The 24,519-nt window shown below is 47.1% G+C and overlaps 1 long non-coding RNA gene across 9 annotated transcripts in view; it reads right to left on the reverse strand.

Moving 5' to 3' along the window:
• LOC102548116 (uncharacterized) overlaps positions 1–24,519 on the reverse strand; it is a 136,631-nt gene that overhangs the window by 18,535 nt on the left and 93,577 nt on the right. For all 9 annotated transcript variants that reach the window (XR_005504985.2, XR_005504984.2, XR_005504986.2 and 6 more), the window contains exons 2-3: positions 14,048–14,260; positions 12,788–12,824 (exon numbers count right to left, since the gene is read on the reverse strand). This is a non-coding gene — a long non-coding RNA (uncharacterized LOC102548116). The remainder of the gene's footprint in view (positions 1–12,787; positions 12,825–14,047; positions 14,261–24,519) is intronic.

Consider the following 24,519-nt stretch of genomic DNA (forward strand, 5'->3'; position numbering starts at 1 on the left):
ATCATTATGCTTCTTGTGGCCTCCTCACTCTGGCATGCTACAACCGGAAGGGTGTCTCAAGAACCAGGAAGAGGGGGGAGCGCCCGCATTGGCCCCAACACTGCATGGCTCTGTTCCCACCCCGCCTCGCTCATTGAGTTCCCGTGTTGGGAGAAAGAGGCTGACTGGCCGGGTTAGACAGATGTTCACACCTTGATAGAGTTACCTGGGGACAAGAGTGGAGGGAGTCGGGGTGGTGTGTGGGTGTTCTCTAAGGAAGGATTTGGGACATGAAGAAAATAGCAGAGGCTCTTGCAAAGCACATTCTACTCGTGGTTTCTATGTTGGTTTGGTTTGGTTTTCTTCATGGGCCACACAGTGCCAAAACAGCCTCGGGAATTCCATCCTAGCATCCTTCCCATTGCTACAACAAAACATCCTGACAGAAAAGCAGCCCACGGGAGAGAGCCCACTTGTCTTACAATGGCGGGTGGTGGTCCATGATTCCAAAGAAGCATCCCATCCACAGTCAAGTACAGAGGGGACAGGGATCCTTGTTGGCTCTCTCAGGCTGCTACCCAGCTAGCTTTCTCTGATGCAGTCCAGGGCTCAGCTCGTGAAATGGTGCTGCCCACACTGGGGTCTTCCCACCTCAATTAACAATTAAGGCAGTCCCCGACAGACATGCTGCATGCCAACTGATCTAGGCAGTGCCTGATTCGGGCTCTCTTCCAGGTTCTCCTAGGTCGTAGGAAGTAGACAGTTGGAACGAACCATCATTAGTTCCAACTTCTACACCCTCTGTTATGTGAATTGAAAAATAGCCAGACTCCTCCAAAAGTCCTGGAGTTCACCCTAATTTGTAACCAAGGGCAAGAGATGATTTATGGGGCCGAAGCCTTGGGGAATCTGGAGCTGTGCTCAGATGTGTAAGTGAATAGCGTGCGTGCGTGCGTGCATGCGTGCCTGCTCTCCACCATCCTCATCAAATAAAGTGAAGCTTCCAGAATGTTTTGAGAGAGGAGATATAATTTTTGGACAATAGACATTACATCCTAGTCAGTGAAAGACAGTCACTGGGCAAATGCAAGCAAGTTAGCTCCTTTACTTCTTAGGTTCCCCAGGTCTCTTTTCTCCAGGTAAATGGTCTGTCTTCTTCTACCCTTCCTCGCAAACCTGTGCCACACCAGATCATAGCGACCAGGCCAGTGTCTGTCCCTACAAGAGACAGCCGCAGCCTTTGCTGCCAGACACTTCTACAACACTAATGATGGCCACAACAATAGCATCTTGAGAGTTCCATCCCAGAGCCTCTTGGGATGAGGTGGGCACTCGTCTCTGTTTTTCTAAGCCTTAGCTTAGCCTTTCTACATCTACATAGTCCTCTACCCACCAGTCTCATTTCCAGTCACACTTCTGCTTAGAGCTGGTGATCTCTACATTTGTAATGTTTGTAACCTAGGATTGATGGCAGGACATCAGAATGGGCATGCCTAGCCCCCAGTGACTCACTGGTGGGCAGAAGGAAGCCATGTTGGTGGGGATGGGGATAAGTGAACATCACAAACTACAAACTTCATTTGGCCTCACAGCCATTCATTAGAGGCCGATGGTGCTGGCCAGGGGCCAGGAGAGTGAGTGGCTGATTTCTGTTCCATTATAGCTTGAGTCCATATGCAAACCAGGGGACTGTGTCTATAAATAAGATATTATAGTTAAATCAATATTGATTATTAGGAGTTAGTGTTATATTTAAAGCCATAAAACGGAATAAATATTATGGTAAAAGTGTCCTAAATCTCATGGGTAAAATCACCGTGTAAGACAAGGAGACAGGCCTTGGATTGATGGAGTTGTAGCCCTATGTCCCAGTCACTACAAAGAGCTATCGAGCAGATGGCCATCCCTTGTAGGGGCAGAGAGGGGCAAAGGTGATTTGGGAATGGTGTATATGTCCATCACCCATTCCTCAGCCAGTCTTTAAATACTAGCTTAGGGGCTGGTGAAGATACTGGGAACCACGATGCTTGTCTAACAGGTGCTAGGCTCTGGGTTCTAAACTTAAAAACAGGTAGGAAGGTTGATAAGCAGGCAGGGCAGACAGATATATATAATCGTTTATTCTGATAGTAATTTGTATTTGCCAATTTCGTTTTTATGTTGTCTGAGTGTGGCTGAGATGGGGGCCGTGTGTAGGGAAGGCCAGAGGATAACTGTGTGGAGTTGGTCCTCCCCCTCCACCTTTACATGAGTTCTAGAGATCAAATTCAGCTCACCAGACTTGCTCTGCAAGCACTTCCTGCCCAATGAGCCACCTTGGTTCCACCGTCCCCCAGTTTCTTTTTCTTGTTTTTTTTTTTTCAATTTTTAAAATCAATGTTATGATAAAAAAAAGTTGCAAATACAAAATATCAAAATTTTCTAATTTCTAAAATAATGATTTCCTTCTTGAAAATTCTGATATTTACATCCATAAAAGCTACGGAGAGGTGGAGATGAAGGAATGGGAAGAAGATAAAACCCACAGAGGCCTGGTCCCTGGAGGCAGACAGCACCAGTCAGCTTTCCATCCCTGTAACAAATCCCTGGGGGGATGGATACGTGAAGAAGACAAGTAGGTGTACTTCCGCCCACGGCTTTGGTAGTCTCAGTTGTCTGAGTCTTTGGTAGGCTTAGGCTTAGGCTTTGGCCCATGGTGAAGCAGCTCTTCAGGGAACAGAGTAATCGTGTGGAGCCCGAGGCAGAGCAAAACCCTTCAACTGGATACAAATGCTAGACACAAAAAGAGGAGGGCACTGGGGTCCACTCCCCCTTCAATGCATGTGACTTAAAGGCTCCCGCCAGGCTCTACCATTGAAACTCCCCCCTCCAACCCCACCCCCACCCCATCTCCCAGCACAGGCTAAAGAGCACCTTTGAATCTCTTTTGAGACACAGTGTTGAGGTAACCCCAACTGTTTTGGAGCCAAGGGTAACCTTGAACTCTTGATCCTTCTGTGCCTACCTTCCAAATGCTGGGACTACAGATGTGTGCCACCACGCTTGTCTCTGAAAAGCAACTTTGAGGGACTTTGGGAGACATCCTGAACCCAACCTACGGCCACCACTGTCAGCATTCGGTAGAATTCCTCCCAGATGTTTCTCTGTGGGTATGTGGGGTAGACGTGTGAGTGTGACATATAGTTCTTTAATAGGCCTGCACAGCACTTATTTGTCTGGTATCATTGCAAATAATTTGTACGTGGCGGGGGAAACATGTTCATGTGTGTGCAGCTGCGTGCATGTGCATGCAGTGGCCAGAGCTTAATCTCTGGTGCCATTTGCCTAGAAGCTACCCCCTTGCTTTTTTTTTTTTTTTTTTTTTTTGGTTCTTTTTTTTTTCCGGAGCTGGGGACCGAACCCCGGGCCTTGCGCTTCCTAGGTAAGCGCTCTACCACTGAGCTAAATCCCCAGCCCCTACCCCCTTGCTTTTTCAGACAAGGTCTCTTACCAGCTTGAGGCTCACCAACTAGGCCAGACTGACGGGCTAATGAGACCCAGGAATCAGCAGGTACACAGACTCGTTTCCTCATACGGGCACGCCAAGCACTTTACCAACTGCATTCTTTCCCTACCCCTACAAATAATTTTTAACATGACACAAAACCAGGAGTGCACCCCACATGATAATTAGAAGGGTTTGTGGAATAAACGAGGAAATAAATAGTCGTGCACACACACTGGGAGAAGGCAAAGCAGCATCCTCTGTGTTCGGCCCTCGGCTGGCTGACCCTTGCAGACGCACTTGGATAGAATCAGGAGAGGAAAGGCAAAGGGGCCAGCATGTCCATCCTCGGCAGATGTGAGGCACATGGTCCTGGTCAGAAGACACGGGCATGAAAGGGCAGTGTTTCCTTGTGCTTTTTATTGGCTTAAGCACCTGACTATTGTTAGATCGTGACTATTCCTGGGTCCCTCTGCGAGTCTATATCAGGCATCCCAAACTGGCCACCCGCAGGCCAAATGCATCCTGCAGCTTTGTTTGGCCCAAGCTGGTATTTTTGTTTTAATTGACTTTAGTTGCCAGCAATGCAAAATTCAGGAGATGTCACATAAAATTCCAGATTTCTGACTTCTCTTGAAAACTCAGGAGGGCAACAGTATCAGGCTTAACTTCCTATAGTCTATAAACCATGGCTGGTACTGCCCTGCCTAACACACACATACACACACACACACACACACACACACACACCACACACACACACACACACACACACACACACACACACCACACACACACACACACACGCTTGCATGAATGCATGCACATGCATATTCCCCACAAGGCCCATCTCACTGGTCTTCTGTCTAGCCCCTGAGGATAGAACTCCTCTAGATCTTTGCTCACTAAATTTGATCACTGGGAGCAGCAGGTAGTTGAATGGGTCACAGGAGGACAATAACTAGACTATTCTTCAACCTACCCATGGAGAATTTGCCTCCTCCTGTAAAAATGAAACTCTCTTCCCCTTTGGTCTACAGAGGAACACATCCATCATTCCCCATGGGCCTGAACAGTAGTAGGTCTTGGTACCAGATCTTCCAAACTCAAGTAAAGGCCAGATCTAATTTGCCCACTTACGAGGAAGAACAAGAAGTCGAAAAATTTGAACTCAGTTACCCAAGGCCCCACAGTTTAGCTGGCTGCCCATGTGGATCCTTTGACCAGACTATCTGATTAACCCCAAGGACACTGCTCTTCCTGACTAGAACTCAGTCGGGCTGAGAGAGCCTGGAGGACTTCGTGTAGTCTCTCAGCCTTGGAGACTCTTAGAGACTTACTGCTTGGCTATCACAGGACAACAGGGATGAGAGCTTAGTTCTGATGGCAAAGACTATACATAAGGCTAGAGAAAGGACTAGACCCCTCCAGGTTTGCCCAATCCTTGGCACACCCCAGACTAGGCTGCCTCTAGGCCAGAACAGTTTAGCCCCTCGGATCTCTCTATAACTGCCAGAACATGAGCATGAGAAGAGGTGAAGCTCATGACTAGTAGCCTCTCTTCTCCAGGAAGGGAGCACAGAGAGTGAGGAAGGAGAGGCTTTACTCGAATCTCCCCCACCCCCTTTTTCCTATGTCTTTGATCCCTTACCAGGGCCTGTTTTCTCTATCAACAAACCAGCAGACTCTACCTCCTAACAAGTCCTGTCCCTCCGCACCCTTCCTGCCCCTTTGTACCATCCCCATCATAGCCACCAGATGCACCGGACTCCATGTGCCCCACCTCCACAACAACCTCTTCCACCTGCTCCACACACAGTGGCCACAGCGAGTTCCCAAACCTGTGCATCGGAGCTCACTCTTTTGGATGAGAGTTGGCAGATGCGCTCATGGACCTCCTGCAGCCGTAGTGGCCACACGCGATCACACATGCGTAGGGCGCTAACCAGAGATACTGTGTTTTGTTTAGTTTTGTTAAATGTTTTTAAAGGAAGCAGTGCGAAGGTAGGAAGGGGATATGTTGGAGTAATACAGGAGGCTTAGTTGGAAATTTTGGACATGGATATAATCAAAACATACTGTGTAGCTGGGCACGGTGGCATATATGCCTTTAATCGCAGCCTTTGGAGGACAGAGATAGCTGGGTCTCTGTGAATTTCAGACTACATAGCGAGTTCCAGACCAACGAGGGCTACAAAATGAGGCCCTGTATATAATTGTCAAAGAATATGACTTGATGTGCCCCCAAAGGCTTCTCTTCACCTTATGGTCAAATAAAAAGTGCTTCAGTCCCGCTGGTCCTCCCCTCTTCAGATATATGATCTGATGGCCTCTCCCGTGCATACGATGTGCCAGCAGCAACCAACAGCCTCTTTACACCCCCTGAGCGAGCAAGCTCTTTCCCATCTCAGATCTCACCAACTGTTCCTTCTCCTTGAAACATCCTACATGGCTGCTTGTTCTTGTCATCCACATCTCAGCTGAAATGTCCCCTCCTCAGAGAGTCCCTCCCGACCCCCAGGAGCTTACCTCTGGTCCCTGTGCTCATGTCATTCGAGGTTAGTTTCTCCACGAGTCTATCTGAAGTGATCTTAATTAAATATTTGCCTTCTTGTCAATGGAGAGTCCAAGCTGAGACACAGTCTGCCTTGTTCAATATGATTTTCCCCAGTGAGGAGTTCAGAGTAACATAGTTGTCAAATTAATTAATTAATCAGTTATCCAAGCGAGAGATGATCAGAGCTTGTGCATTAAGAGAGGGATGGAAACCTGGGAGACGGCTCAAGAACAGGAATCAAGAAGCCGGTTCCAGAGAACAGGCGAGACTGCAGAATCCTGGGATCTGAACAGGAGGAGCTACATGTACCAGGCCAATGTGGATTTAGGAGTTCAAGAAGGAGATTTGGGCTGCTGGTTGATATTTGAGGAAAATATGAGAGAATAAATGAGGCTTGGAGCTGTGACCTGGGGTAAGAGGAGGGACTCAGGTGACTGCCAAAGCAACCCAAATTTAACTGGACAGAAAGAGACTCTATGAGAGTTAGTTTGCTTGTTGTAACAAAATGCCTGACAAGAACAATTAAACTAAGCTCACAGTTTGAGGTGATACAGTCCATAAGCTCACAGTTTGAGGTGATACAGTCCACATGGCAGCTGCATGAAGTGGCTGGTCACTTACATCCACAGTCAGGAAGCAAGAGAAATTAAAACTAATGCTCAACTCACTTTCTCTTTTTTTTTCTCTTTTTTAGGTAGCCCAGGAATTGGTACCAACTCTATTCAGAATGGGCCTTCCCTCCTCAGTTAAACTTCTCCAGAAACACTCTCCTAGGAACACCAAGTGCTGTGTCCTCAAAGTGATTCCAACTGTAGCCACACTGACAATGATGACTGACCTTCCCCATCTCTAGAGAGATGGGGAGGGAGGAGAAAAAAGTGTTGTTGGGGAGACTTTCAGGGAGGGAGCTCTGAGAGCACTGCCCTTGTGATTTGGAGACACAAGGACCTACACTCAGTCATGGGCTAGACAGACACCAGATTAGAGTGGACTGAGAATGGAGGCGAGGAGCAAACACTGGCACAATGGTGGAGCAGAAACTCAGTCAATCTGGCCTGGATGAAAGGTCAAAGACATAGTACCAGCCAGAGATGACAAAAGGACAAGAATGAAGACTTCAGGTAACCCAAACCTTTGAGTGGAAGTGAGTATATAACATGGCTTAAGCTCATTTCCCCAAAGGGCTGCTGAAGTCCATGCAAGTCATTCCAGGTCCCTGTCATATTTGTGCCACATATGAACACCACCCAAGTAAAGGACCCCTTAAGGCAGATACCGAATCCTCCAGTGCACAGTGCACCAAGTGATGGAGGAGGTGATAAAAACCCTCCAAGTGCTAGAGGGGTAGAAATGGGCATGGAGTAGCACAAGGCTTTACTTTGCATGGTGTGGTGTGCTGTGGTATGTGTGTGTGCGTGCGTGTGTGTGTGTGTGTGTGTGTGTGTGTGTGTGTAGTATGTGGCTTATGTGTGTGTATGATGTATATGTGTGGTGTGTGTGTGTGATATGTGTGTAGTATGTGGTTTGTGTGTGTGTATGATGTATATGTGTGTGTGGTATGTGGTATGTGTAGTTTGTGTGTGGCATGTGGTGTGTATGTGTGTGTGTGTGTGGTATGTGGTGTATATATGTGTGTGGTATATGTGGTGTGTGTGTATGTATAGTATGTGGTTTGTGTGTGTGTGTATGATGTACATGTGTGGTGTGTGTGTGGTATGTGGTATGTGTAGTTTGTGTGTGTGGTATGTTGTGTGGATGTGTGTGTGTGTGTGGTATGTGGTGTATATATGTGTGTAGTATGTGTGGTGTGTGTGTATGTATAGTATGTGGTTTGTGTGTGTGTGTATGATGTATATGTGTGGTGTGCGTGTGGTATGTGGTATGTGTAGTTTGTGTGTGTGGCATATGGGGTGTGTGTGTGTGTGTGTGTGTGTGTGTGTGTGTGTGTTACATATATGTGAAGGTGTACTTGCCTTCATGTCAATAAGGAAGTCAGAGGTCAACATTAAGTTTCTTCCTCTGCTGCAATCCACATTTTTTACACTGAACCTAGAGCTGGCTGTTTCAGTTAGACTAGCTGGCCAGCAAGCCCTCAGAAGCCATCTATTTCTACACTTGAAATACTGAGTTTACATATGGCACACTGCTGTGCCTGGCTCTTACCTGAGTTCCAATAAAACTTTATTTACAAGAACAGGAAGTAGGCTGGTTTGGGCTTGTAGTGCAGAGTTGGCAGGCCACTGCTTTAGCTCTAAAGTCCCTGGCACAAGGGACAGGGAAGGATTCCATCCCAGGCATTCAGATCCAAGCCAGAGGCCTGACCACTGTGGCTATAAACTCACTAAAAGGGAAAGCTCCCAACTCACTGAACAAGCAAATAATAAACGAGTTTTGAAAATAATTAAAATTGAAAATTGATTGTCTGGGCCAGAGCAGATTTATGCAAAGGGCCCCTGCTCCGCCGGGAGTGGAAGGAGGGTTTCTAAGCTCTGTGTTGAACAAGCTAAGCATTTTTTCAGATTATTCCCAGCATAATATGCCAAAGGGAATAGGCTCCATTTATTATTTCCTTAAAAAAATCAATGAGCTGAAACATTCCCTCTAGACCTATAATATTTATTTCAATGTTCTGTCAATAAATATAACAAGGTTAGCTTTCTATCAGTTTAGTTGGGAGAATCATTTGAGGGAAGTTCTATTTGTTAAGCTCGATTACAGAAAGCAATCAATAAGGGAAAATTCCCTGGTCACTATAGGCAAGAAATATAGACCTCAGAGGAGCCATCCCAGAGAGGAGATGGATGCTTCTGCCCCCAGTCATTCCCTCCTTCCCCCCAAAGGTGGGAAATGTGGGTGCAGCATTGAGTGAACCTGGAAACCAGAGAGTGGAAGGGATCACTCAGTTACAAAGAGACAGAAAAGTGCAGCCAGGTATCCCAAGACATATTTGTAACCCAACACTTGGCTATAACAAATTCAAAGACAGCTGGGTGAGGGCCTGTCCCAAAGAAACAACAAAACAGACAAAGAAAAAGAATTAAAATCCAAGTAAGTGTTTTGACCTCAGAGTTCATCAAGTCTTAAGTCAGGTCGGAGGCTGGGATGGAGACCCAGGGATATAGAACATTTGCCTCTTTTACTTAAATTTACTTTCTAAAAAGAGAGATTTAGTAGAATGGTCTTGGGCTGGTGTTTAAATGGCAGGGAAAAGAGCCCTCTGTGATTAGGAGATTCCTAAGTGCTTAGAGAGCTTACCTTTTCACACACACACACACACACACACACACACACACACACACACTCATGTTCTCTCTCCTAGAGTCTTGTTTTGGGTGTTGTTCCTGGCCTAGGCTAGAGAACTCAACTATCTCTAAGACTTCCATGACATGAGCCATAGAGGTTTAGGGTCAGAAAACTGGGCCAGTTGGCTCACCTCCCCCCATTTACATGGCTGGGTAGTATCTTTTTCACCTCTCCAAGCTTCTTCCTCCTCTCGGAAAAATGAGGAAAATCTTGACACCCGTGGAGTACATAGAATGCAAGGAAAGCATGACACTGTTAGGGAGATGGAATGGTTATTAGTATTATTGGCTGAATTACCATTATTACTGGCATTTATTGAATGCATTCGATATCCCGATCATTGAACTAAGCATGCTGCATGTCTTCTTATCAATTTGATTCTCAGTGCAACTCCCTGAGGCAGATGACACAGACATTCATCTAACAAATACAAAAGACGGGGCTCGGACAAGTGGTGGAACCAACCTAAGAGATCCAAAAGCAGATGAAGGGAGAGAATATGGCATATATTCACGCTGCAATATCGTTTAGGCATACGGAAAATCAAAGGGATAGGATTTGAAGGGATGGGGAGGAACCGGAAATCATCATGTTAAGTGAAATAAGCCAGGTGCAGAAAGAAAAATTTCACATTTTCCTCTAAAAAAGCAGAACGGGGCTATCTGAGAAGAGGCAAGAGACCACCAGGAAGAACAGAAAAGGGGGATAAAGTGGAGCAAAGAAAATCAAAGTAACCCCCCCCCAAAAAAACCTAATTTTTAAAAAGAAAGAAAATAGGCTTGATTTTTTTTTTTTTAAATACTCGGAGTCACAAAGCCAAAGACAGCAAAGATTTAAATCCAAAATTATCTAACTCCAAAACCTGTACTGATAACCTCAGCAATCAGAAAGACTATAATTATCCTAACCCGAAAAGACTGGCCTTCCCCATGTATGCCCACGCCCACCCAATCACTACCAATCACCACCTGACTCACAAAAAGTGGATTCTCAGAATGGTAATATGGCTCAGTTGGTAAAGTGCACATCACACTAGCAGGAAGACCTGAGATTGGTCCCACAACCGACATAAAAGCTGAATGTAGTGACCTGTGCCTGTGATTTCAATTCTGGGGCCATGAAAACAGGAGGATCCCCGGGGCTGCAGGCTAGCCCAGGTAGCCAAATGGTGAGCTCCTGGTTCAGAGAGAGACTGTCTCAAAACATAATACGGAGAACAACTAAGAAAGACACATGATGTCAGCCTCAGGCCTCCACATGCGTGCGTGCGTGCGTGCGCACACAAACACACACACACATGCATACACATGCATACACACTCACATGCACACACACACATGCATACACATGCATACACACACATGCATACACACTCACATGCACACACACTCACATGCACACACTCATACACACACATGCACACACTCATACACACACATGCATACACACTCACATGCACACACACCACACACTCACACTCACAAGCACACACAAACACACACATCTAAAACAGGGTCCCAGCAGGCTTCAGAGTCTTCATCTCTCACCAGAGTCCCATAGCCCTAAATATCCCAAGGAGGCTTCAATGAGTCAAGAGCCTTTTGAAGACTCTGCCAAGCCATGCTTCAACAGTAAGAGGTCTTTAGCTTTAACTAACTTAATTCCCTACATGGAAACTAAATTATCTTACAAAGAAAACCGTTAACATCTATTCTGAACTAGCATTTAGGGTGGATATTGTCAGAAAAGAACTTAACTCAAATAGTTGAACAATTATTTATTGAGTTCCTACTGTGGTGGGCATTATTTTAAATTCTATTTAAAAAACAAACAAACAAACACATTTTTTAACAGCTTAATGAACATGTTCCTAGGCATTCCTTAGACTATCTACCTCTTATGTGACCCAGCATACATTTGCTGAGTCCCTACTAAGCCCAGGGGAGTGGTCATCAGGCCCAGGTCATTCTGAAAGACCACTGGCATGGCCTTTAGTGATTATTACATTTTAAACAACAATATTAGTTGATTTTCTTGTAACTAAAAGTAGACCCAAAAAAATTCATAACAGTATTACGAAGTGGCAACAAAATAATCTTATGGCCGTAGGTCACCACAAAATGAAGAACAGTATGAAAGGGTTGCTGCGTTAGGAAGGTTGAGAACCATTGCTCTAAAGAAGCAGCGAGCATCATACAAGGGAGCTGTTGAAATAATAGACATAACGGTCCGATGCATTGGGCCTCCCTATATCACATCGACTGCCTCCAGCTCACTATGGGGGAAGAATTCCCCTCTTCAAGAGTTCCCATCCTTCCACTCCCAGGTACCTCCTACTGGGTGATTCTGGATGCTTTCAGGATTGCTGCATGATTCCCACCAATCAATGTGACCACTACTCAACACAATGACAATCAATCAGACACCACAGTATCAGAGTTTTGCAGAAGTGCTATCTGAGTGTCCAAAACAGAATGTGAATCCTTTTGCCCTGCTGAAGAGAATAGCTCTCTCTCTGTTAATTGGGCTTATCTCGAGAGGTCCCACACCAGGACTTCAGTGCACTGTGTAACTTCAGTGCCCAATGAGCAAGCTCTTTGAGTCCTATAAATAAATATATATAAAGCTACCAGCAAGAGGTCCAAGCGGGGCTTGCTCCAGAGCCGGTGACTGGCTTTGCATGCGATTGTGACTGAGTGAACCAAGGCAACCCTGAGCAGATCGATCTCGATGGAAAAAGGGAACTCCTGTCTTACTGATTCTATTCCCTCCAAGTTTCCATCTGCCTCCCTCCTTGTTTCTACTGCCAGTATCACACAAGACCAACTCATAACCATTGCTTATCTTGGATATTATAATTACCTTCCCTCTCAACTCCCTAAATCCACTTGAGCCCCGCTAATCTACTCTTCACCCAGCCACAGGGCCATCTGTTAAAATCTGCTCATGTAGCACACTGACTTAAAGTAAATTCTATTGGCAGAGGACAAAATTCATAATCCTACTGCCTCACTGTGTTCCAACCCCGAGATGTGAACTCAGACATAAGGGACAGTCCATGGTGACACAGGGTGTGCACGAGCTTCCCAGAGGAGGTAGGAGAATCCTAATATCTTTTTCTCTGTCCCATTGTACATCAGCACCCCTAGCTCCTCTCTTTGTGCACTGGTCGACTAGTACGAACAACAACACTACGAAGAAATCTTTGAGGTTTGAAATCTTTATTATCCCTCCTGGTGAAAAGGTCCCACCTCTTGGAACTAGGACCTCTTAATAGCACAGAAACTTAAGATTCGAGGCAGGAAGCACAAGTTCTCCAAGTTGGTCCCTGAAAGTGATGGTAAGAACTCAAACTGACTTTCAGCCCTTGGCTCCCAGATCCATACACTCTGTCCCTTGGGAGACACTATTACTTTAGGGCCTTTAGTGATCTAGATTAGGTTAATTATGACAGGAGGACTTACCATCAATGTGGATAGTTCCGTGCCACGGTCTGGGAACCTGTACCGAATAAATAGAAAGATGTAAGCTGATCACACATGGTCATTGCTCTCTGCTTTCTGATTGTGGATGAATCGTGATATATACAACCTGTGTATGCGTCATGACCATCAGTCTCCAATTCCTGCCACCATGCCTTCCCTGTCATGATGAACTGAGCCAAGAGTAATCCCTCCTTCTTTTTTTTTTCCTTTTTTTTGGAGCTGGGGACCAAACCCAGGGCCTTGTGCTTGCTAGGCAAGTGCTCTACCACTGAGCTAAATCCCCAACCCCAATCCCTCCTTCTTTAAGTTGGTTTGGTTAGGTATTTTGTCACAGCGATGAGAAAGGCAAGTAGCACATCCATATAGCCATCCACACCCTTCTCCCCAGGCGCCCTTCTGGGATCGCACCATCTGCTTTCCCAGTCTTCTGACAATGAGTGAAGCAATTCACCAACCAAAGGTCTTTGTAGAAACTCATCTCTAACTGTGTCTTGACAACCGAACTATACAGCTTAAACCATTTCCTTATGAAAGACGTTGATACTTAGTCTTTAAGGTTCACTAATATACTGAGAAGACCCATTCATGAACTACCTCAGGGGTTTCCTTCATCTTCAGATCATAGGAATCCCCTGACAGGGAATAGATATGAACTGAGAGGAAGGTATTGGCTCAGTCACGTTGGATGACACAGACAGCCAACCCTCTTGAACCTGTTCATACTTAAGCTTCTGATCCTGCGCAGATCTGATTCTAGCACACCATTCCAACCGCAACGGCTAGCTGATGTATCCCCCTCAAGCAAGGACTTAGTTTTGCTAATACCTGGCTCAAAGAATCTCTGGCCATACAGTCACTTGGTCACCCATGGTCAGGTGCTCAGTCTCTGCTGGAGTCCAATAATACTCCAGAAACTGGTCTGAAAGCATCGGGCAGTTCTTTGCAACTGTGTCCATACTCTTATTCCATAACTCAAGGTCTTTTTTCTCTTTAAGTCTCCTAATGGAGGTTGTCAGACTCTACTCCAGATACCTCTAACGCTATTGTATTTACCATGTCACATGACCTGAGAAGACACGATGTTATACTACATTACAGCTCAGACCTGCCTCTCTACCCTCTTTTCACCTAGACACACCCAAAACTAGCAACCTCCTGGGCTATTATTCAACACATCAATTAGAACACCCTTATTTCCAAGTGAGAATCTATTGCCTCAAAAATCCCAGGAGGACCTACCAAGCACTATGCCTCATCCTCCATGGTTGGGAACTCAGTGGACAAGACCTTTAAGCACGTCACCAGTGTATCAGATCCTGACTCTTCACTGGGTTTATTTCCTGTGTCTTGACATCCATATCTTCTATGAGGTCATCCGAGTACTTCCCACTTCCTGTTCACTGGGCTTGAGGAGAATGATGCCCATCAGTAGAGAGGACCAGCATGGTGGATCTGGAATGGCAAGATAATCAAAGACCCTTTAGACTATAACGTAACAGAAGAAAATCAACATAACCCCGAGGCAAGACAGCGAATATATACTGCTGTCTTTCCCATGTGAATACAAACCGCTTCTAATCCTTTTTCCTGATGTGAACTGAAAAGATCAAACGCTGCGTATCAAATGCTGGAGGCAACAGTGATGTATTCTAGGGAAGATACCAAATCCAGCGGAGAGCAGCTACAGCTGGAGACGCCATTTGTTTTCTACAGTCCATGTGCTGGCTAGTCTTATGACGACTTAACACGAGCTACAGTCATCGGAAAGGAGGGAACTTCAACTGAGAAAATGCCTCCAGAAGATCAGGCGGTAGGCAAGTCTGTAAAGCATTTTCTTAGTTAATGATCCATGGGGGAGAGCCTAGTAAACTGTAGATAGTGCTCCCCCAGGACTGGCGGTCACGGATTCTATAAGAACGCATTCTCAGCAAGCCATGATGAGCAAGCCAGTATGCAGCATCCCTCCATGGCCTCTGCATCAGCTCCTGGTTCAAGGTCCCTGCCCTGTTTTAGTTCCTACCTTGATTTCCCTGTGATAGACGGTGACCAGAAAGTGTAAGTCAAATAAACCCTTTCCTCCCCAAGTTGTTGCTGGTCATGGTGTTTCATCATAGCAACAGAAACCCTAATGAAGACGGCCCCTCATCATAGTCTTAAAATAATCTGAACGTTTCATGAGCCCAGTCAACGACTTGTGTAAAATGTGAAGTCCCTCTTTAAAAAAAAAATGACTGGAGGAATGACTATTGTAGAAACTTAAAGCACCATTTCTAAGTGTTTGCTCAAGGGGACTTGGCCTCCCCTTTCCATCAAAGGACTCGGTCTAAAGGTAGTTCAGATCTGGAAAGCGAGTAGAGAGTCACCATTTTTCCATTAGAAAGGCTGTTATGAGCCTCCGTCTTTTTACCCACCTGCTCTAGCTCCTTCATGATGACAGAAGTCAGGTGATGCCCTGGTTGGCTGCCCATGTACAAAGTACCTTAGCTATCAGGACCCTTGGGACTAAGGCTTCTCGCCTGCTACTTGGCTCTAATGTTTGATGTGGTGACCAACTTCACTTTCCTCTGTTCCCTGCTGGCCTCTGCTATTCTAAAGCCCCTCACTGCCCCTCTCATCAGAGATCCCAGCTCCCTGCCAATATCTCTTACCTCCCATCCTTGTCCAGAGAAGGTAGCCATGCAGAACCCTTCAGAACTGAATATCCCTAGTTAGAGCACCTCTTGCTACTATAGTGATGAGAATGTCCTCTGGATGTTTTGAGAAAACAGTTCACGGCTGTCCCAGTCTCATGCCACAGCCCAAACCTTCTGATTGTGTCATCAATACTTAACCAGGGTAGTTTCAGCACCATCTTTAATTTACTGCAGGTCTGAACCCCATGGAGGCATCCCAGTAGCACAATAGCCCTGGCAGTAAGTGTCTCTGTAAACAAAGGATCCTATAGCTTTTAGGAATATATTTTGTTTTGCTTTGTTATATTTCAAGACAGGGTTTCTCTGTGTAGCCTTGGCTGTCCTGGAACTTATAGAGCAGGCTGACCTCAAACTCACAGATATCCACGTGCTTTGGCCTCTGGGTGCTAGGATTAAAGGCATGAGCAACCACCGCCTGGCAGGAAAATATTCTTATGTCAGTAGCTGACCCCCTGACCCATGCTTTGGTTCCCACCCCTAGTCCTACACAAGTCCCCCGCCTTCAGGTGCACCCACCTGGCTCCTGCTGCTACATAGCAGCATCACAGGTAGCTCTTATGTGAAGAAGCTATTTCTTCCTGGAGCCAACTCTGGACTCCCTTGATCAAGCTAAGCTGACACCTGACCTGACTCAAACTTGTGTCTCCATTTCTACGTTGACCTTAAGAGTCATATGTGTGGCCAGGTGGCCATGGTGCATGCCTTTAATCCCAGCACTCAAAAGGCAGGTAGGTCTCTGTGAGTTCAATGCCATCCGGGTCTACAGAGCAAGCTCTAGGACAGGTGGGGCTGTTATATAAAGAAAGCCTGTCTCCTCAGAAATCAAAACAAAACAGAGTCACATGTGGGCTGGGGAGATGGCTCAGTGGTTAAGGTGCTTCCTGTGAAAGCAAAGGAGTAGGGAGGATTTAGATGCCAAGAATTTATGTAAAATGCTGGAGGACGTACCCACCAACTTGTAATCCCAGCCTTAGAAGGCAGAGGCTGGAGGATCCCCAGAACAAGGTGGCTTGCAAGACTAGCCATTATCAGTGAGCCTTGGATTTGACTTCGAGACCGTGCCTCAATGAGTAAAGTAGAAAAGCAGATGAGGGTGATTCAACACCAACCCCAGGCCTCCACATGTGTTCACCTATGAGCACATGTACCTACCCACATGTGAGCTCACAAACACGTGAACACACACACTCACACATGAAAATGAAAAATCACAACACAGACTCATGTTTGAGGGTACCGTTCTGGGTCTAGTGATGCACACCTGTGACCCCAGTCCTAGGGAGGTGCAGGCAGAAGGTTCGGAAACTCAAGGTCATCCTTGATTACAAAGTGATCAAGGCCCACCTGGGCTACATGAGAGAAACTTGGAGAGAGAGAGAGAGAGACAGAGAGAGAGAGACAGAGAGACAGAGAGACAGAGAGACAGAGAGAGAGAGAGGAGGGGAAGGGAGGAGAGGAGAGGAGAGGGGAGAGAGGAGAGAGAAAGAGAGAGAGAAAAAGAGGGGGGAAAGGGGAGGGGGAGGGGAGGAAAGAAAGAAAGAAAGGAGGGAGGGATAAAGAGAAAGGAGGGAGGAAGGAAGGAGGGAGAAAGAAAGGAAGGAAGAAAGGAAAGAAAGGAAGGAAAGGAGGAAGGAAGGAAGGAAGGAAGGAAGGAAGGAAGGAAGGAAGGAAAAAAGAAAAAAGTAGGGGGAGGAAGGAAGAATCACGTGTTACCCAAAGTTTAAAGCAGGCATCTGCAATCACAGTGGCAGAGGCTGGGGTATTGTGAACTTGCCTGGATTACAAAGTGAGACCAGGACAAAAAAGCAGAGAAAGGAAAGAAGAGAGAGAGGGAAGGAGGGAAGAAATGTGGAAAGGGGGACGGAGGAGGGGATGTAAGGGAGGGGCGGGGAAACCATGCATTTAAAATGAGTGCATCAAATGGAAGGAGCCGGGTCCCTTACTGCCCTGGAGGAAAGCCACACGCATGAAGTAAGAACTAAACTTTTCCTCAGCTACACAGGACGTTTAAACTTTTCTGTTACAGTAACTGGCTATTAACTACTCTGTCTCCAGAAGGAACTGGTCCAAACCTCCAGAAAGTGCAAGACAATGCAGGCCTCTTCCTTTTCTGCTCTAAAATTAACCCGTCCCCTGAACTATGGGAAATAAAAATGTCCCTCCGTTCTAAGGTAAGCACCACCCCCTCACAGTTCTGCGGTAGGTAGATGCTAAAAATTCAACAAGCCAACAATCTGATGTTAATCCACTCCCTCAAGTCCAGCTTCTTCACCCTAAGACTTCAGGCCGTATCTAGCCTGTCAGTGCACAGACCAGAGAGTACTATGGAGTCAAAGAAAAAAATTCTCCCCTAGAACCTAGGGAACAGGATATGAGTCTTATCTATTCTCTAGGCTGTGAGTGGTTCTCAATGTTCCTATCGCTGTGATCCCTTAATACACTTCCTCATGTCGTGGTGACTCCCAACCGTGAAATTTTGTGGCTACTGCATAACTATAGTTTTGCTACTGCTATAGATTGTAATGTAAATATCTGATATGCAGGATATCTGATATGTGGCCCCCATGAAAGGATCGTTTGACCTCTGCAAAGGGGTCGCAAGCCACAGGTTGAGAACTGTTGCTCTAGGGCTTGGATTTTTTTTGCACCTAGGGACAATCCCTTGTTTCTTGGGCCTCTGAAACTCAGAAATAAAAACTGGAGCCCACCACAGAAGTGGAGTGCTGCCGCCAATGGCACCAGTGCCACAGTTCGCTGTCACAGCTCCTCTACCTCCGTCAGCACCAGCCCATCATCCACGCAGCAGGTGCATATGCCCTGGACTGCGAATCCATCCGAGTAGAGCTAAGCGGTCCCAGCCCTGCTCTCCTAGAGCTCACATTCTAGTGGGAGAAACACGTGCTCGTCAGATAACCCAACGAATGAGTGCCCGACTACAAACTGGCAGAGATATTCCAAGGGAACGCGGCACATTCTAGGAGAGCGAATGAAGAAGGTGCCTCTGAAGGCGTAGCATTTGAACTGACATCTGAAGCGTGAGTAGGAGTTAACCAAGCACAAAACAGGAGGATGGAGAAGACACAGTCCCTGCAGATGGTAGAGCAGGTGCCGAGGTTCTGTGGTGCTGGGGGAGGCACAGACCACAGAGACCAAAGGGGAGCCTGCAGGGGCATAAGGCCGGAGAGACAGGTGAGGGCAGGCCCTGCGGTCTCAGAAACACTGCAAAGATGGTGGACCTCTATGTAAGAGCCAAGAGAGAGGCAGGCGAGGGGGTTTGCACAGAGATGCTATGTGACCCGACAGGGGTTGGAGGGGCTCGCTCTGTCTGCACTGCAGACAATAGACAGGAAGGAGCAGGAACAGAAGCAGAAATGAGTTAGGAGCCCTCCCTGGGAATCCGGGGAAAGGATGATGGAGGCTTAGACTGTGGGTGTAAAATCAACAGGACTGGGTGATGGGTGGATAATGGGCTAAGAGCAGCTGCTGCTGGCATCTTGTGCTCTCAGCATCTCATAAAAATTGCAAGGTTCTTTTGGTTTTGAACAATGGAATCTCATCTCACACGGAGTTGGGGGGGGGCACAGATTTGGAAGTGCCTGAGACAGGAATTGCATAGAGTCAAAAGTGCCCTTGGAAAACTCTGAAACCACTCGAAAAGTACAGTATCCGTGAGTTTGTTTATACAGCCTCGAACAGAAATTTTTAGGCGCACTAAAGTTAGAGAGCCGCTGAACTAGAATAAAGAAAGCAACAGAAGGAAAACCCATATGCAAATGTCTGGGCATTCAAATCACTTGCCTTTAAGACAAGGACTCAATCCTAGGGAGTGAATGAGGAAATGGGGAAGGGGGGGGGGTGTCCAAACAGGAGATGTAGCAAGAATTTTCGTAAAACCCTGCTTTGCTGCAAAACATACTGTCTCGGTTTGAACACTGAGCCTCTGTAACTGTAGCTACCTATTAGTGTGTGGTCTGGGTGTAGGAGCCGAATCCCGGCATCCGCTCATCTCCATCTCGATCTGATCCTCTGGGGACTCTTCTAACAGCAGAAAAACCAAGGTCAAGGAACTCTGACAAAACTCCTGTCCATCTCAGCGGAGACCGTGTACCTGTGTCACCTGTGTCACCTGCTCCTCAGGGGTTGGTGGGGCTCTGCCCCTTGTTTCCCCACCTGCCCAGTGAAGCAGACACCATCTCAAGACTTGCCAGCACCAGGCCAGAGGGAAAGAGCTCTCTCTGCAGGCTTCACAAAGCCATTAGATGCCGTGCATGGCATGGAGTCACCTCCACGAGCAGCTCATTGGCCAGAATTCATCACAAGGCTTCACCCAACCACAAGAGGGCCAAGAAGTGCAATCCTTCCATGTGTTCAGCAGGTGCACAGCCAGAAATATTTGACAAACAACACTAATGACTTCCACATGCTCTAAATGTACAATGACAAGAGAGAGAAGAGACGAGCCTTAATTATTAAGTCTGTGTTTGGATCCAGGACTCTGTGTAACCATGTGGCTGAATAAAATTTGCCCGTTCATGCCCCAGGGGGCAGAGCCCATGCCCAGAAAGACTTCCAAGCAGCATTTGGATATGCTATCTTGGAATTAAAGAGGCTCCATTAAAGGCTGCTGACAGCCTGGGCTTGTCTGCACTACATCTTCTCTTCTCTCTCCCTCTCTCTCCCCTCCTCACCCCCCCCCCCAGGATTCTAACATGAGAAATTGTGGAAATACAACTCTGTGACCAAAGAGCTCTGACAGTCCCTGGAAATACCTGGACTGAAGACAATGAACATACAACGGATTCCTTGTTCTCAGAGAGCTCCAGGATGCTGCTGTGGGAGTCAGTGTCCAGTGGTCAGCCTCTGCCTCTTCCCCTGATATCATGATGCTCCTCTTGCACAGGGGAACCTTGTCCCCTCTTCCTCAATCATGTCTGTCATGCTTTTCATCAGTAGTATGTGGCAGGAGTGAAGACCAAGCCTTAAGACGGCAGTCGCTTCCACTTCCTCCTTCTGCGAATCCAGTGACCGTAGTGTAAGAGCGACAGAGTTAACTGATTAGACACCATGTGAATGGAAGCTCTGGAGAATGGGGAAACACCTGGCCCCAGCTTCAAAGGGGCCCCGAGGAGTCCAGTCACAACAGCTAATGCAGAACCGCCTAGAAGAACCCAACCAGTCCATGAAATAGAAAGGAAAACTCCAGTCATTTTAAGTCACTATTGTCAAGACAGAGTTTGTTACGCAGTTCCAGAAAACTGAAAAACGGGGGTTTCACAGAATGGATTCAATTGGACAGGAGATGCACTCTGGAGAGTCCTATAAGGAAAACTAAAAGCGAAGTTCATCAAGTGTGGAACAGTGGTCATTAGAGGACGGGGAGGGTGGGGAGGAGAGCGGAAGAGTAGATTGGCTGGACCAATCGAAGTTAGACAGAAGCAATGCATTCGAGCGGTACATAGCACCGTGTGGGGAGTTCATTGTAACATGTTTAGGGGTTGTGAGAAGAGAGGCTCTCAGAAGCTCAAACACGATGCAATGATAAAGACGTGGAAATGCTAACTGCCCTGCTTTCATCAGCACACCGTATGCACACGTGTGCAAACATCATCCTGTAGCCCGGAAACAAGTGCAACCACTGGATGTCAATCAAACATACTTTTATTGAGAAAGCTAGAATTAGACTTGCACATGTGACGGTTAGTTGTTGTCAACTTGGCACAAGCTAGTGTCAGCTGGGAAGAGGGAACCCTAGTTGACCTATCATCCCCATCAGATTGGCCTGTGGGCTGTATGCATGGGGCATTCTCTTGATCGCTAATTTCTGTAGGAGGACCAAGTCCACTGTGGGAGGTACCATCCCTAGGTTGGGAGGCCTGGGCTGCACAGGAATGGTGACTGAACCCAAGAGCATGCCAGTGAGCAGCATTCCTCAGTGGGTTCTGCTTCAAGCTGACAAACTGTCACTGTGTGGAAGATTAAAATGAACCCTTTTGTTCCCAAGTTGCTTTAAGCCACAGTGTATCTTTACAGTGACAGAAAGTCCTTAGAACCGCACCTAAGGCCCCAGGAGCAGACCCTTGAATACTTTGCAGCCACAAAGGAAAGCATTATCCTGAGCTAAGGTAAGGAGGCTACGCCCCCATCAGCCAGTATTAGCTGCAGGCTGTTCCAGGAGGGGCCATCGCTTGAGTGAGGGTATCTGCCTGCTGTGTCTCCCCACTGAGCCTCGCAGAGGGATTCAGTTGGGCACATCCAGGAACTGACATTCTCAGCAGCTGAAGACAGAGGTAGCGAGGAAGGCAGGCATAAGAACATAACCCCTACTGGAGGTGAGCCCACGGCACTTGAACTGAGCTAGAGAAGCTCCCTGGGAAGGGAGGAAGGAGAGGGAGCTTCCAGGCAAAGGGAACAGCGAGAGCAAAGAGAGGCTCTAGCGTGAGAACAAGCAAAGCCATTGCCAGCAGAACACACGGAAACCGAGATAAGAGATGAGGCAACAGCGAGCGAGAAATGTGGGTTTTCCCGGAGGCAACAGGGACTACTGAAGAGTTCTAAGCAAGGCAGAGACTGGTGAGCCATCTGTTTCAAAAGATTTCCTCTGACAGGAAGGTGAAAGGTGGACCAGCCAGGTAAGACCAGAGGCTGGGAGGCTGTTAATGATTCGAGAGTGAAGTTATCTCTCTGCTCCTGTTGGGGCCAGCTGAGTCCCGCATCCTCTTCTTCCTGGGCAGTCAGGTTTCAGGGCAGCCTCATCCGTGTTATTGGCCTGGTGGCTGGCTATGCTACAGTTGCTACATGGTGCACGGCGTCTCCAAAAGCCTTTGTGCCATTTGCATACATGGGACAGCCGTAGCCTTTAATAAAAAGGTGACCTGCTGCATAGGTGACCTAGGGCGTCAATCCAAATGTCTGTGTCCCAGGGATTAGGACCCCCAAGCAAACCTTGACAAATCAAAACACAGCAGACTTTCTCTGTTGAGAATTGTTTTCTTTAGAAATTCTCTACCCTAATCCTGGGTTACATCTGTTTTCCCACCCTCCAGCTGTAGGGGAAATTCTCTCTTTCTGGTTGCCAGGAAACCCTCCCATTTTCACAGCTCACTGTAGATTAGTGATGAGGGGCTAAAGAGATGGCTCAGTGATTGAGAGAACTTGTTGCCCTTCCAGAGGGATCAGGGTTCGATTCCCAGCCTTGACGTGGTGGCTCAATTGTCTCTAACTCCAGTCCTAGAGAATCCAACACCCTCTTCAAGCCTCCATGGACACTGTACACACGTAGTGCGGGCGAAATGCTCACACACATAAAAATAACAACGTCTAGTTTTTATAAAAAAAAAGGGGGGGGCTGGGGATTTAGCTCAGTGGTAGAGCGCTTACCTAGGAAGTGCAAGGCCCTGGGTTCGGTCCCCAGCTCCAAAAAAAAGAACCAAAAAAAAAAAGTGATGGATCGCCTCAGCCTTTCATTGTCTTTGTGCCCAGCCACAATCACCTGATTCTACAGACATTATCATCACTACCTCCTCCGAACCCTCAAATATCAGAGAGGCTGCCCACCAGCACATCCGCTTCCTCCAGTATCCCACTCTACTTCACCACGGCTAAAAGTTTTAACGAGTCACCCAGAGGCCATTAGAGCCTCCGCCCACCACTAGAGATGGGCTCTCGTTACCAACAGGCCCGTGGATAATCCAGCTCTAGATTCCCATTTTAGAGTCTGTTTCCTAGGAACCACTCCCAGCACCAACTGTAGTAGTAGGTCAGGTTCCCTAGAAATAGACCAAAGATGGAGATTTGCATGCAGAGGATTTACTGGAGAGTGAGAGCAGGGACATTAGTAAAAAAGAAAGAGAGCCGGACTTGGCCGTGTGCATCCTTGAACCCTGTGCGTATGCATCATGGACGGCAATCCCTTGGAAAGTTCTAGAACAGGTATGGCACTTCAGAGATATGCCGAAATTAGGCAATAGTAAACAGCTGGTGAATTGGGACCGCCTCCAGGGAGGAACATGAACTTTAGGAGAGGCAGTTCCGTTTATCAAAAGGCAATTCTGGGAGAGGCCGCTGGATGCCATGGGTCACCTAAGCTATCGCTGGGAGCAAAACCATAGCAACCTCCTCAAGCTGCATTAGGGAATGGTAGTTGGTATTGCTCCTGAGGTCAAGTACAAGTCCACTGGGTTTGGCCACAAGGAGGTCACAAGAGCCTATGGGGTGTCCATTCAGTGATGTAGTGGGAGGAGTTTCATGCAAGAGCTAGAGGAGGAGGAAAAGCAGGAGGGAAGATAAGCCTCTTGGCCATTCTGTTCTCCAGAATGAATGGCTAATGAAGCAAACAGTGCCTACGATAAGTTGTCTTTTGGAAGTACGGCTTTGCTAGACAGAGTAGAGGCACACACTTCTAATGCTGGCCCTCAAAGCAAGAAGTTCCCTGTGAGTTCGAAGCCAGCATGGTCTATGTTGTGAGTTCTAGAGCGGCCCAGGACTACCAAGTAAGGCCCTGTCCCAAAACAAAGAGCCTGAACGCTGCCTGCGTTTCCATTTTCCCATGTGTGACAATGTGTACAGACACATGTACACACACAGGTGCACACAAAGGTTTCCCAAAGCAAGAACTCCAGTTATCCGCTTGTCTTAGGGTTTTATTGCTGTGAACAGACACCATAATCAATAAAAGTTTCATAGAGGACATTTAACTGGGGCTGGTTTACAGGTTCAGAGGTTCAGTCCATTATCATCAAGGTGGGAGCATGACAGCATCCAGGCAGGCATGGTGCAGGAGGAGCTGCGAGTTCTACGTCTTCATCTGAAGGAAGTCACACCTTCTAACAGTGCCACTCCTTGGGCCAAGCATATGCAAACTATCACACACACCGCTGCTGGTAAGCAGATCTCTGTCCTCATTAGCCAGAAACTGCTTGGATTAGACGTCTGAGCATCACGTCTTCCCATCAGCTGTTGACTTCAGGTGCACCAGCTGGAGTCTCAGCTCCAAGTTCATGTCTGTTCAGAGTCCTGGGA

This window comes from Rattus norvegicus, chromosome 5 (assembly GCF_036323735.1).
Source record: "Rattus norvegicus strain BN/NHsdMcwi chromosome 5, GRCr8, whole genome shotgun sequence".
NCBI classification, from domain to species: Eukaryota; Metazoa; Chordata; class Mammalia; order Rodentia; family Muridae; genus Rattus; species Rattus norvegicus.